The 14,071-nt window shown below is 46.4% G+C and overlaps 1 protein-coding gene across 15 annotated transcripts in view; it reads right to left on the reverse strand.

The window, feature by feature from the left end:
• Positions 1–14,035, reverse strand: part of KYAT1 (kynurenine aminotransferase 1) — a 32,710-nt gene extending 18,675 nt beyond the window's left edge. For 6 of the 15 annotated variants that reach the window (XM_040225333.1, XM_040225321.1, XM_040225320.1 and 3 more), the window contains exons 1-2: positions 13,942–14,034; positions 10,035–10,096 (exon numbers count right to left, since the gene is read on the reverse strand). The gene's annotated coding sequence lies outside the window, so the exon portion shown is untranslated. Of the gene's footprint in view, positions 1–10,034; positions 10,097–13,941 lie in introns of all 15 variants that reach the window. The other 9 variants (XM_040225331.1, XM_040225335.1, XM_040225329.1 and 6 more) reach the window with 5 other exon arrangements.
• Positions 14,036–14,071: the final 36 nt, after the last annotated feature.

The following is a 14,071-nucleotide window of genomic DNA, read 5'->3' on the forward strand; positions in this document are numbered from 1 at the left end:
ACCTTGAGGCTGGGGGTGGCCTGGGCTGCCTGGCTCCGTGGAGCGGGGTCGAGCCTGTGCAGGATGAGGACACGCTTAACCACTCATGCTACGTCAGGGCTGGGGCTGGAAACCAGGATCTGGCTTCCACTGCAGGGGACTGCCAGGGCAGCGACTGGTGGGTGAGTCTGTGGGCACAGGAGTGAGTATCATACTGCACCCTTTGTGGAGCAGGTCTGTCCTGCCAAACCTTTGATGCCCACCTGGGATTGGGCACCAAGCAGACACAGGGGGAGAAGGTTAGGACACAGGCTTTGGGGTCATGCATACCTTGGCTGTGTGACTCAGGGCAAGTCACTTTACCACTCTCAATGTCAGTTTCCCTATCTGTAAAATAAATAAAGGGGAGTTCATGGAAAGCCCTTCACTGAATGCCTGGCACATAAAAGGTGACTGTAAATGACAAATGTTAATAATAGAGTGGGCACTTTATGAATACCCATGAAATTCATACAATATGACCTATTTCAGCAGGGCTGATTTCATCAGATCTCAGGAGGCTTAGTGCTGAGGGCCTGCGATAGTTTGAAGGGCCTACGAAAATGTTTTCATTTTAATTTATTTTAAAATAAGAACACAAGTGGTGCTAGTGGTAAAGAACCTGCCTGCAAACGCAGGAGACATGAGACATGCATTCAATCCCTGGGCCGGAAGATCCCCTGAGGAGGGCATGGCAACACACTCCAGTATGCTTGCCTGGAGAATCCCGCAGACAGAGGAGCCCGGTGGGCAGGGGTGGGGTGGGGAGGGGGCTATAATCCATGGGGTCGCAAAGAGTCAGACACGACTGAGGGAATATAATAATGAATGTATAATAATGAATCTAGCCTGGATGATATTTGTTCTTTATACCAACATAGTTATAAAGTATATATATATATATATATATATTTTTGGCCAAGCTGTGTGGCTTGCGGGATCTTAGTTCCCTGACCAGGGATTGAACCAGGGCTCTTGGCAGTGAGAGCATGAAGTCTGAACCACTGGACCACCAGGGAGTTCTCCTTTGTTATTATTATTATTTTTAATGGAGAAATGGGCCCATGAAGTAGAAGTGAATAGGGTCCCTGAAAGTTTTAATGTGACCTTGAACGTGGGTAAATCCATGTGTGGTTGTGACTACTTGTGCAAATAAGAGTGTTTGTCCTTGAGTACTTGCACACGTCTCTTTCCTTTGAGCCCATGGGTATCATGGGGACAGTTTCCAGGAAGTTGAAGGGGAGGGAAAGCCACTGGGGGTCTGAGCCGAGGGTGGGAAGGGCACAGGTGGCCACCTGGGCTGCCCTCACCAGCAACACTGCCAGGTGTCAAGGAGACGCATGCTGCTTGCCTGTTGCATGTCCGACTCTTTGCAACCCCTGAACTGAAGCCTGCAAGGCTCCTCTGTCCATGGAATTTTCCCGGCGAGAATATTGGAGTGGGTTGCCATTTCCTCCTCCAGGGGATCTTCCCGACCCAGGGATGGAACCCAGGTCTCTTGGATCTCCTGCACTGGTAGGCGGATTCTTGACCACTGAGCCACCTGGGAATCCCTGCAAGGCATTGCCCTGTGAGGAAATGGGTGCTTGTTGTCCCTGAGGCCACCACCGGAGACATGCAGAGCCAGCCCTGTCTAGACTTCTGGCTAGCTGGCCCTAGACAGTAAGTCACACGATACTTTAGGACAGAGGACAACTTTGTGTCTCAGAGGGGAGTGTGGCCTCACTTCATAGAGGAGACCGTCGGTCGGGAGTGTGCTGGTCCAGACCCACCCCAAGGTGTGACTGCTGGCCTCCCAGACCAGGGTTCTTGCACTGACGGGGCTGACCTAGGTATCTCTACAGGGGCTCATTCACAGACACCTGGGAGCTCTCACCATTGCCTCATTCAGAGACACCAGGAAGGCTCTGGGGCAGCCTTTCCCAAGCCACACCCACCTCCAACTCCCCATGTGCCTCATCTCTCATCTTCCAGGAAGCAGGTCTTCCCTGGACAACTCCTCTACAGCCCTGATGACTAGCTTAAGGCGAATGACCATAGCCTTTTATTTACTGCACACTTTCTCTGTGCCAGGCTGCCTGCCCAGCACTTTACAGGTCCCATCACTTTTGATCCCATGAGAAAGGTGTCATCAAGAGGTGAAGTAACAGACCCAAGGCCACAGCTAGCAGGTAGCAGAGCTGGAATTTGAACTCAGGACACAGACTTCATTGCCACTGTGGAGCAAGGGGAGGCTGAGCAGTGACACCATGGCCCCTTGGGCTACTGACTCACTATTTCCAGAAAAAATCGATGAAGCACAGACTGAGAGACGCTCCATGGGAAATGAGAGAATTTGATGAGGTTGCTTACATTTTATGGATGGGGATAGTGATGAGCAGGGAGGGGCACCGACCAGCCAAGATTCCAGGGGGACCAGATCACCCGAGTCATAATCCTGGCATTTTTCTCATCCTAGCAGCTGCCTGGGACATTATTATGCATGTGTCTCAGAGAAAGATGCTCAATGAACTTTCATTGAGTCAGAGAATGAATGTTTATCTCTCCAACCAGACTGTGAGCTCCGTTAGAACCAGGACTCTTCTTTGTTCATCTTTTTACTATCAACAACTGGTGCAGGAACTTAGATACACACCTTTTATTACTTCAGCAAGTATTTATTGAACTTCCATTATGTGTTATGCCCTAGGCTAGCCACCAGGCACACAAAGGAGAATAGGATACCTTCCTTTCCTTTAAGGTGTGCACACAGAATGAAGGAGACAAATGAATAACCAGACCATTCTAATACAGTGTGAGCCTTAACATGCAAAGGATTCTTATAAATCAATCACAAAAGACCAACATTTCAATTGAAAAAAAAAGTGGGCAAAAGATATAAATTCACACACAAAAAGAAAACAGCATGTAAACTTGAAGAGATGCTGAACCTTGTCATATCTGACAAAATGCAAACTACATTGAAACACTATTTTCTGTGTCGCAGGCAGAGAATAATAAGATTGAGATTCCCCAAGTCAATACTACGATGCACTAAAAGTCACTGGTATAACTTCTGGAGGGCAACTTAATATTCGTGACTTATATTATTCTTTGACTTAAACACTCCATCTTCTAGATGTTTATCTTACAGGGATGTTCATACATATACATGTAAACCTGGAAGATAATTGCAGTATTGTGTGTGAGAAAAAAAACAAGCCAATTCAATGTCTTATCAGTTGGAGGCTGATTCAATTTGTTTTGATTTATCCACACAATGGAACCGCTATACAGTCACCAAAAGGAATGAGACCACCCCTAGCATTCTGATGTGAAAAGATATTCAGGTTACATGAAAAATGCAGGCGGATTTCAAAACATACTACAAAGTTACAGTAATCAAAACAGTGTGGCAATGGCATTGCATAGACATACAGACCAATGACCAGAATTGAGAGCCCAGAAACAAACTCAAACATCTCTGCCCAGATGACTTTTGACAAAGTGTCAAGACCATTCAATGGGGGTCAAATAATTTCTTCAACAAATGGTGCTAGGACAACTGGATAGCACCTTGCAAAAGAATGAAGTTGAACCTCTATCTCACTTCACCTACAAAATTTAACTCAAAATGAATCAATGACTTTGATCACATTCTTGATAGTGTCCCTTGATGCACAAAAGTTTTACATTTTTATGAAGTCCAAACATAAAATTAGATTATGACCCAGCAACACCACTCCTAGGTTTATACTGGAAAAACAAAACAAATGTCCACACAGAAACTTGTACATGAATGTTAATGGCAGCATTATTCATAATAGCCGAAAGGTGGAAACAAGTCAAATGTCCTTCAACAGATGAATGGTAAACTGGGGTATATTCACACAATGGAATACTGTTTAGCCACAAGAAAGAACAACAGACACATTGATACATGGTACAACTCGGATAAACCTCAAAAGCATCCTAAGAAGTCAAACACAAAAGGTCACCTATTGTGTGATTGCTTTCACAGAATATGTCCAGAATAGACAAATCTGTGGTGTCAGAAAGCAAATTAGTAGTTACCAGGGTATGGAGAGGGGAATGTGGAGTGATTATTCGATAGACACAGGGTGCAATTCTGGGGTACTAGAAATATTTTGAAACTAGAGGGAGGTGGTGGTCATGCAATATTGTGAATACTCTAAATGCCACTGACTTGTACACTTTAAATGATTAACTGTGTGTTCTGTGCATTTTACCTCAATTGTAAAAATGTATGGGGACTTCCCTGGTGGTTCAGTTGTTAACACTATGCCCTTCCATTGCTGGGAACGTAGGTTTTATTCCTGGTTGAGGAACTGACATCCCACACGCAACTAAGCCTGCGTGCTACTAGAGAATCCAGGCACCGCAACAAAAGATCCCGCGTGCTGCAGCTTAAGACCCGATGCAAAATATACGGTAAGAAAAAAGAGGCATGTGGAAGACAACATACTCCACTTGCATTTTAAATTATACAGATACAAATGTGGTGGTGCATACATACGCATACACATACATAGTTCTCGCTTCCCACTGCACTGTGAGACTGTAAAAATAACCATTCAAGCTGAAATGGTGCAGAGAAAACTGAATAATGGGAAAAATTATGATTGTTCAGTGACCTTTCAAAGGTGTTGTCAAAGCATTAAAACTTCTTGATGATGGAGGGGCCACAGGAGACACGGGTTTAATCCCTGGGTTGGGAAGATCTCCTGGAGGAGGGCATGGCAACCCACTCCAGTATTCTTGTCTGGAGAATCCCATGGACAGAGGAGCCTGGAAGGCTACAGTCCATGGGGTCGCAAAGAGTCGGACACGAATAAGGTGACTTAGCACTCACACACACATCATAGACATGAAATAAAGATTTCTTTAAAAAAAAAACAAAAAACCTCTTGATGGCCTGTTACAAATGTAGAGGGAGGTGAAAAAGTAGTGAAACTAATAATAATACATTTAATACTTATTAAATTGCTAGTGTAATTTAAATTAAAACATTGAGAATTCAAGTATTTTCTTTCATTGTAAAAAGGTATCAGGGATGACCCAGCAATGCCACGTCTGGGTATACATCCAAAGGAAGAAAGTCCTATCTCAAGAAGACATCTGCACTCCTGTGTTCATTGCCACATTCTTCATGAGTCGACATTTGGAAACAACCTGAGTGTCTGTTGATGGATGAATGGATAAAGAAAATATGGTACGGATGAATATACAACGGAGTATTATTCAGTCTTTAAAAAGAAGGAAATCCTGCTATTTGTGACAACATGGATGAAACTGAAATATGTTACGGTAAGCAGAATAAACCAGAAAGAAAAGAGACAAATATTGCACAATATCATTTATATGTGGAATTTGAAAAAAAAAAAAAAGAAAGAAAAAAGTCGAACTCATGGAAGCAGAGTGTGCAATGGTGGTTGCCAGGGGCTTGGGAACGGAGGAAACGGAGAGATTGCTTAAAGAGTACAAACTTCAGTTTAAGATGAATGATTCTGAGGATCTAACGCATAGCCTGGTGGCTACAGCAGACAATACTTTATTGTTGTTTAGTTGAAATCTGCTAAGAGAGTAGATCCTCTCCCTAAAAAAAGGGTAACTACACGAGGTAATGGATGCAACATTGACTTGTTTGCGGGAGTCATTTCACCAAGTACGCACAGAGTAAATCATCACATTGTATACTTTATATTACAATTTTATCTGTCAATTATACTTCAATAAATCTGGGGAAAATTATCAAGAGTCGTTTAAACAGTGCTTGCCTTCCAGTTGTGTAGCTTCAGATACAGAACCAGTGTCTTTATGCATTGGTGAATCATCACACTCGTTTCTAAGTTCAGATCAACTTAAAATAGTTTATCCTTTGTACTTTCAATGCTGTGAAGTATATCTGGCAGTTCCTTTAATGTGGTGTTTTTGCTGGCATCATTTCCTTGGGACAACATCATCCTTTGTGTCAGAACCGCTCTCACTCGTGTGTCGATATGCTGTGCCTTACCTCAGTTTCCCTGGCTGCATAGTTAGAGCTTCTGGAACAGCAAATCGCTGCGGGTTCAACATTCCCAGAGTCAGCTTTTTTTTTTTTTTTGGCTGCATCACACGATTTATGGGATCCTAGATCCTGGATGAGGGATTGAGCTCATGCCCCCTACATTGGAAGGTCTGAACCTTAACTGCTGGCAAGAGAAGTCCTTGCCAGCTGTTTAAAAAATCATTCTATTTATCTTCAATTCGGATTGCACGTTCAGTCTCATCACTCTGTATTTCTGTGCTGCGCTTTCATGTGTGCGGCCCAAGTCCCTCTTTTGGGTAGCTATTTCCTATTCTTTTGCTCACATATTTTTGTAAAATGTCACATGGGTTTATCACTAGGAGACAGGAGGCAACACAAATCACATACTTTGCTGTCTGTGTAGGAACTGAATAACACGCATGGTGATCAATCCTAAAAGAGATCAGTCCTGAATATTCACTGGAAGGACTGAGGCTGAAGCTGATACTCCAATACTTTGGCCACCTGATGCGAAGAACTGACTCATTGGAAAAGACCCTGAAGCTGGGAAAGATTGACGGCGGGAGGAGAAGGGGACGACAGAGGATGAGATGGTTAGATGGCATCAGCGACTCGATGGACATAAGTTTGAGTACGCTTTGGGAGCTGGTGATGGACAAGGAGGCCTGGCTGTGCTGCAGTCCATGGGGTCGCAAAGAGTCGGACCCGACTGAGCTGCTGAACCGAACTGAACTGACCAATCAGCAACAGGCTTTGAAAGACGTGATGTGATTGGTCATCTGTTGTGCACCTGTCATTTCCGCAGTGATTTGTGGATGGAAGAAGTAGTAGCAAAGTTCATATTTGGTGCAGTTACTCATAGGTGAATCCCAGGGACCGGGGAGCCTGGTGGGCTGCCGTCTGTGGGGTCGCACAGAGTTGGACACGACTGAAGCGACTTAGCAGCAGCAGCAACGTAATATGGCAAATGAAATTTGAACTGTTACTGCGGACTTCCCTGGTGGCTCAGACGGTAAACAGTCTGCCTGCAATGCGGGAGACCCCGGTTTGATCCCTAGGTCCTGAAGATCCCCTGGAGAAGGAAATGGCAACCCACTCTACTATTCTTGCCTGGAAATTCTCAAGGATGGCGATGCCTGGAAGGCTACAGTCCATGGGGTCGCAAAGAGCTGGACACGACTGAGCGACTAATGCTTTCATTGAGGGACTGGTGTTATTTAACTATACTGGAAAGCAAGGACTGCCTCATTGTGTACTGTATATGGCTGTGTGTAAATTATTAAGTGATTATTTCCCTGGGATTGGGTTGGGGAGGGTCTTATAAACTTCCATGTGTGTATGTGCAGGCAGGCCTGCTCCGTCCAGCTGTTTGTGACTCCATGGACTGTAGCCCGCCAGGATCCGTTGTCCATGGAATTTTCCGGGTAGAATACTGAAGTGGATAGCCATTTTCTACTGCATGGGATCTTCCTGACCCAGGGATTGAACCTGTGTCTCCTGCATTGGCAAGCAGATTTCTTTACCATGGCACTACCTGGGAAAAAACACTGTTCTTGGTTTTCTTTTTGAGGCGGTGTTTTTGTTTATTTAATTAATTAATTTATTTTGGGGGCAGTGAAATTCTGGAATCACATCTTGACTGAAGCCATTTACTAGCTGTATGACTTCTGGCAAATTACTAAACCTTTCTGAGTATCATTTCTGAAATGAAAATAATGAAAGTTCCTGGTCCATGGGTTGTGGTGAGAAGTCAATGAGTTAACACATGAAAACCACTTAGTCTGGTGCCAGGCAAGGAGTCAGTGTTTCAGAAATGTATCATTGTTATTATTAAAATTTAGTCTGAGAAGTGCTGCAGTGCAGGCAGCAGCTCGAGGGAGGCCAACCCTGCCTGGAGAAGGGAGTTAAATGCACCAGGTGACCTTCATAACACCTTTCTGGGCAGCTTTCAAGGCATCTAAGATCTCAGACTTCCTGGCTGCCAGGCAAGGGGCTGGTGCCCAGCGGTCAGTGCCTCCCCCAGTACACGCCTCCATCAGTCTAAGCAGCTATTGGCCACCTTCTCGGCCAGAAGTCACCAGGACTTGTGAACAGCGGGTGGATGACCCCTCGGGACAGGCTTCAGTGACCAATCCTCTGGCTGCTGATGTCAGTTATACCTCCTGCTGGATGCAGCCTGGAGGGAGACCGGACAAAGTCCAAAGCCTCCTAACTTGGCCTCTGGAGCAAGTCTAAGTCCAGACTCTGCAGCTTCTGTATTCTCTCTACTCTCAAATGCATAAATCCTTTGCTTCTGAATAGATGTTGCCCACCTTTGCTCAAGCTATATCCTGTCTGACAGGCCTTTTAATCTGACCCTCTAGCAGGGCTGAACCCCAGCTCTGAGGTCTCCTGGGTCAGTCTGGGCCCTCCCCAGAACTCAGATCATCTATGATGTGCCTGACTCCTGTGCTAAATGCTCATCTTCACAACAGCCTTCAAGAAGGTGTCATTGTCCCTGTTTTGCTCAAAAAGAGAATGAACAAAGCTCAGTCAGCTGAGAGAGCCTGAGCTGGGTGGGATTCAACCCCTGGTTTACCTGTTTCCAAAGTCAAAACCTGTCCCCCACAAAAATCCTTTTGGGAGGTGGGTGCTGATGCCTCTATCAGCTCCCCTGCATCTAGGAGACCATCAGCCCCTGGCGACACGAGCCATGCCTTATCCAGCTTCCACCCTGCATGGCAGCTTGTGAGGACAGGCAAGGTGGCTTTGGCTTTACAGCCTGGCTGCACATCACCTATGCCAATTGTGTGTAGTAAGGATGTCAGGTTTTCGTGTTTCTCAATAGTGGCACAGTTGGTGTTTGGGCTGAGTCAGTTCTTTACCAGGAAGATCTACATCTTCCCACGGTGGCTAGAAGGATGTTTACCATCCTTGGCCTAAATATGTCAGAAGATCTCCCTCCTCCCTTCCCCTGTCCAATTACTGAGAAAACACAAACCATGGCACCTCTGGAGGCAAGACCAATTGGTTATACCAACAACCACAGAAGATGAAAGCTTGGATTTAGAACCTGAACTTGGATAAAATGGTCCTGGCTCCACTCTGAATGAGCTATAGGACCTAAGTCTTACCACAACCAGACTCAGCTTCCTCATCTGTGCAATGGGGACAATAATAAATAATAATGCAATCACCCTCAGAAAGCATTTAGCACAGGTTCCTGGTCCACTTAACCTGTCAATGACAACAAACTGTTAACATTTAAACCTCTAAGACTTTCTGTAAAAATGAGTTCACCGAGTAAGACAATAAAATCTCTTGCAGATAATGAATTATTTATCTTTTGGTTTGTCTTGGATGTACAGAGTCCCTCCAAGACAACTGTCTGATGAAAACTTGTTGAGTCAATGGTTCTGCCCCAAGGGAGGTTACATCTGTCTGGGGAGCTCTAACAAGTACACTGACTCAGACAGTTCCCCCTTAGCTTTGGGTTTCCCAGGTGGCACCAGTGGTAAATAATCTGCCTGCTAATATAGGAGACATAAGAGATGCAGGATTGATTCCTGGGTTGGGAAGATCCCCTGGAGGAGGGCATAGCAACCCACTCTAGTATTTTTGCCTAGAGAATCCCATGGACAAAGGAGCCTGGTGGGCTACAGTCCATAGGCTTGCAAAGAGTTGGACATGACTGAAGCAACTTAGCACGCACGCTTGCCCCTTGGCTTTGGAATTGTCAAAAAAGAGGGAAATGGTTTCTGGAGACTGTAGGCTCCCAGGCCAGAGGGGCTGGTGGGTAGGGAGCCTGAGTGAGTTACACAGTAGAAAGGCCACTCCTTTTCCCTCCTGGCTCAGGATCCAGATCCAAAAATTGAAATCTCACTCTTTGGGGCAGTTTTACACATGGAGGAGAAAACAATATATGTGTATATATTTAGTGCTGGCAGAAAGACGAGAGTCATATCAGTTGTACAGACGGAGAAACTGTCAGAGTGGGGAAATGACTTACCCAAAGTGAAAGTCCTGGGAAAGCACAGCAGGACCTCAGCTATGAATCCAAAGCTTGTATCACTGTACAAGAATGAGGAAGTGAGACGAGTGTTCGGAAGATATTTCAGGGAGCGGGCAGTGCCATCTGAGAGTGGGAAGTGGCTCCAGGTCTATTAGGGCAGGAGTAACGGTGATTCATCTCTTGCTGAAGCTGGAGTAACTTCGGCCTGCTGGCTACAGAAGGCTGGGAGCGGGGTGTACCCAGCTAAATGTCCCAGCACGTGGGAGACCTGACAACCCAGGTGAGCACGAATGGCCAGGAAGACAGGAGGAACATTTCCGTGCTGACAGCTTTGTTCACATGGGCAGAGTTTCTAAGTCGGCAAGTTGGCTGCCACCCCAGGGACCGAATGAATGGGGGGATGGGCATCAGCATGAAGGGCTTTCTCATCGCTGTGCTTAACTCGTCAGTCGGGTCCGACTCTTTGCGACCCCGTGGACTGTAGCCCACCAGGCTCCTCTGTCTATGGGGATTCTCCAGGCAAGAATACTGGAGTGGGTTGCCATGCCCTCCTCCAGGTCTCACTGCTAACCCTCCTGTATTCCTTTGTTGCCCCAAGCTGGATTATGGCATTAGGGAGTCCTCCGCTTTGGAGATGTGGAAGGTTAAGTGCGGTGTGGAGAGTGGGATGCCATGTTGGAGGCACTCATGTTGCCATGAAGAGGCACTGTCTAGGAGGAAAAAGCCGATTCAAGCAGAAACCAGACAGATCATTTCTAACCTGCACAGTCTCTGATCGTGTCAATTATTTTCAGGTATGAATGTGTCTCTGCTCCAGGCCCCAGCTTCATCATTTCTCCTCTTAGATACCTTATGCATCTTTCTCTCTCTCTCTTTTTTTTTGGCTATGCTGGGTCTTTGTTGCAAGGCGTGGGTTTTTTTTTTTTTTTTCTCTAGTTGCAGAGCATGGGTTTAGCTGCCCTTAAGTATATGGGATCTTAGTTCTCTGGCCAGGGATGGAACTTGTGTCCTCTGCATTAGAAAATGGATTCCTAACCACTGTACCACCAGGGAAGTCGCTTATGCATCTTTCAGTCAGGTTAAATGTTACCTCCTTTGAGAAGCCTTCTGTGACTCCCCTGGGGCTGAACCAGATGCCACCTCCTCTGTGCTCCCAAGGCCTGAGCTTGCCCACCCACCACAGCATTCATCACAGATGCCAACAGCTGCGTTGTCTGTTGCCCTCACCAGACTCTAAGGACAGGAATTGTGTCTGTGCTGTTCTCCATCAGCTCCTCAGCCTCTGGCAGCTCAACTAACTGACCTGAGGTGTCTCAAGGAATTAGTGCTGATGGTCCCAGGAGGCTGAGGGAGAGCCTGAGGAGCTCAACAACCTTTCTAGAAGTCGGTAAGTGAGGACCCCCTTTGGGCAACATTTTTTTTTAAGTATACTTGATTTACAATGCTGCAATGGGCAACTTTCTTAACTTCTCTGTACTTCACTTACTAATCTGTAAAATGGGACTAATCTGTGTTGTAAGGCTAAAGTAGGACATGAGGGAGCACTCAGTGTCAGCAATCATAGTTAATTCTGGAGGAGGGGACATGGAGGCTCAGGGAGGTATGTGCCAGGTCCAAACTCTAGGCTAGAAAAGGCAAGTCTTGGACTCCGGTCTGGGTTCTGGCTTCCAATCTGTGCCTCTCTTCATTCTACACTGCTGGTTGCTGCCTGTCTGTTTCACTTCCTCAGTCAATAGACAGCCAATGAACAGCTACTGGATGCCTGCTGGGTGCCAGGTCCCAAGCTGAGAGCTGTAAGGCTGACAACAAAAGATGCTTTTCAGGAGGCAGTGGGATGAGCAAGAATGGCATTAGTGTAAAATGCTCCCGGGCTAAAATTCCAGCTTTTCCACGTCCTGGCTATAAGATATTACTAAGGTCTCTGATCTCTGAGCCTGTTTTCTCCTTTAATAATGGGGAAATACAAGACTTCCCAGCAGGAGAGCTGCAACCTAGCACTGGGCAGCACTGGATATAAATGGAAGCCAGTTATTATTAATATCCTCATCATCCCATTTTATTTTTAACCAACCAGTGCGCATGGTAGTTAATTCTCCCCCCTTTTCCAGGCACCCAGGACCTGGTTCTTTGTCCCAGGCCACCACAGTTAATTACTTGTGCATCTCACTAGCTGGCTGATACACACATCAGAGGAACCAGAGATCAAATTGCCAACGTCTGCCAGATCATCGAAGATGCAAAAGAGTTCCAGAAAAGCACCTACTTCTGCTTTAACGACTATGCCAAAGCCTTTGACTGTGTGGATCACAACAAACTGTGGAAAATTCTTAAAAAAGAGATGGGAATACCAGACCACTTGACCTGCATACAACTGGACATGGAACAACAGACTGGTTCCAAATCAGGAAAGGAGTATGTCAAGGCTGTATATTGTCACCCTGCTTATTTAACTTATATGCAGAGTACAGCATGAGAAACACTGGACTGGATGAAGCACAAGCTGGAATCAAGATTGCAGGGAGAAATATCAATAACCTCAGATATGCAGATGACACCACACTTATGGCAGAAAGCAAAGAACTAAAGAGCCTCTTGATGAAAGGGAAAGAGGAGAGTGAAAAAGTTGGCTTAAAACTCAACATTCAGAAAACTAAGATCATGGCATCTGGTCCCATCACTTCATGACAAATAGATGGGGAAACAGTGGAAACAGTGACAGACTTTATATTTGGGGCTCCAAAATCACTGCAGAAGGTGACTGCAGCCAATATTAAAAGATGCTTGCTCCTTGGAAAAAAGTTATGACCAACCTAGACAGCATATGAAAAGCAAAGGTCCGTCTAGTCAAAGCTATGGTTTTTCCAGTAGTCATGTATGGATGTGAGAGTTGGACTGTGAAGAAAGCTGAGCACCGAAGAATTGATGCTTTTTAACTGTGGTGTTGGAGAAGACTCTTGAGAGTCCCTTGGACAGCAAGGAGATCCAACCAGTCCACCCCAAAGGAAATCAGATCTGAATATTCATTGATATTCACTGATGCTGAAGCTGAAACCCCAATACTTTGGCCACCTCATGAGAAGAACTGACTCATTGGAAAAGACCCTGATGCTGGGAAAGATTGAAGGCGGGAGGAGTAGGGGACGACAGAAGACGAGATGGTTGGATGGCACCACCGACTCAATGGACATGATTTGGAGTAAGCTCCGGGAGTTGGTGATGGACAGGGACCTGGCGTGCTGCAGTCCATAGGGTCGCAAAGAGTCGGACACAACTGAGCGATTGAACTGAACTGAATGAACACATACCGGCAGACACCCACGCCCCCACTCACGTTCTTTCACACAAACTGTAGCAGCGATCAACGCTGTTTTTTTCGTCCCTTCACTTTTCCATCTATGGTATCTTGGAAGCGGTCCCCTATTACTGCATGGTGAACATTTTTCTTTTTCAGCGGTGGCACAGTATTCCATTGTACGGATTCTCTTTTAACGCGGTTGCCGTTACTATTATCAGTCTGGGAACTCCGAGGACTTGGGATACTTAGAGCTGTCAAGTTGGAGTCCAGCACCCGGTTCCAGCCCCGGCTCCACCCAGAATTCACCCAGTCGCCCTGGGCTCCCTCTTCCCCACCCGTACCGTACGATCGCGTGAGTGGGGGTGGAGGTGGGGATGGGGATGCAGAGAGGACTAGCCTGGCTGATCCCAGTGTCCGAGTGCGGGTCGGCAAGAAGCGCGCGCAACAGCTAGGGGCTGAAGTCAACCTTTCCGGCGTAGCCACTCCGCTATACCAGCAGCACCAAACGCAGCGAGTAGTCTGGCACAATCAAGCTCGGAACCAGCTGTCAGGCCCTCCCGCCTCGGCACCTAATCTCGGGGCAACAACGCTCCGGCACCGGCTACTCACCCCCGCCTCCGCCGCTTCACCCTTCGTCCCCACGCCCCGAAGGTTACAGCTGTCCCTGTCCCTTTAAGGGGGCGGAACCAGGGCTCCGCTACTTCCGCCCCAAAGCAACATGGCGCCAACCGGGAGCTGA

This window comes from Oryx dammah, unplaced genomic scaffold, assembly GCF_014754425.2.
Source record: "Oryx dammah isolate SB20612 unplaced genomic scaffold, SCBI_Odam_1.1 HiC_scaffold_25, whole genome shotgun sequence".
NCBI classification, from domain to species: Eukaryota; Metazoa; Chordata; class Mammalia; order Artiodactyla; family Bovidae; genus Oryx; species Oryx dammah.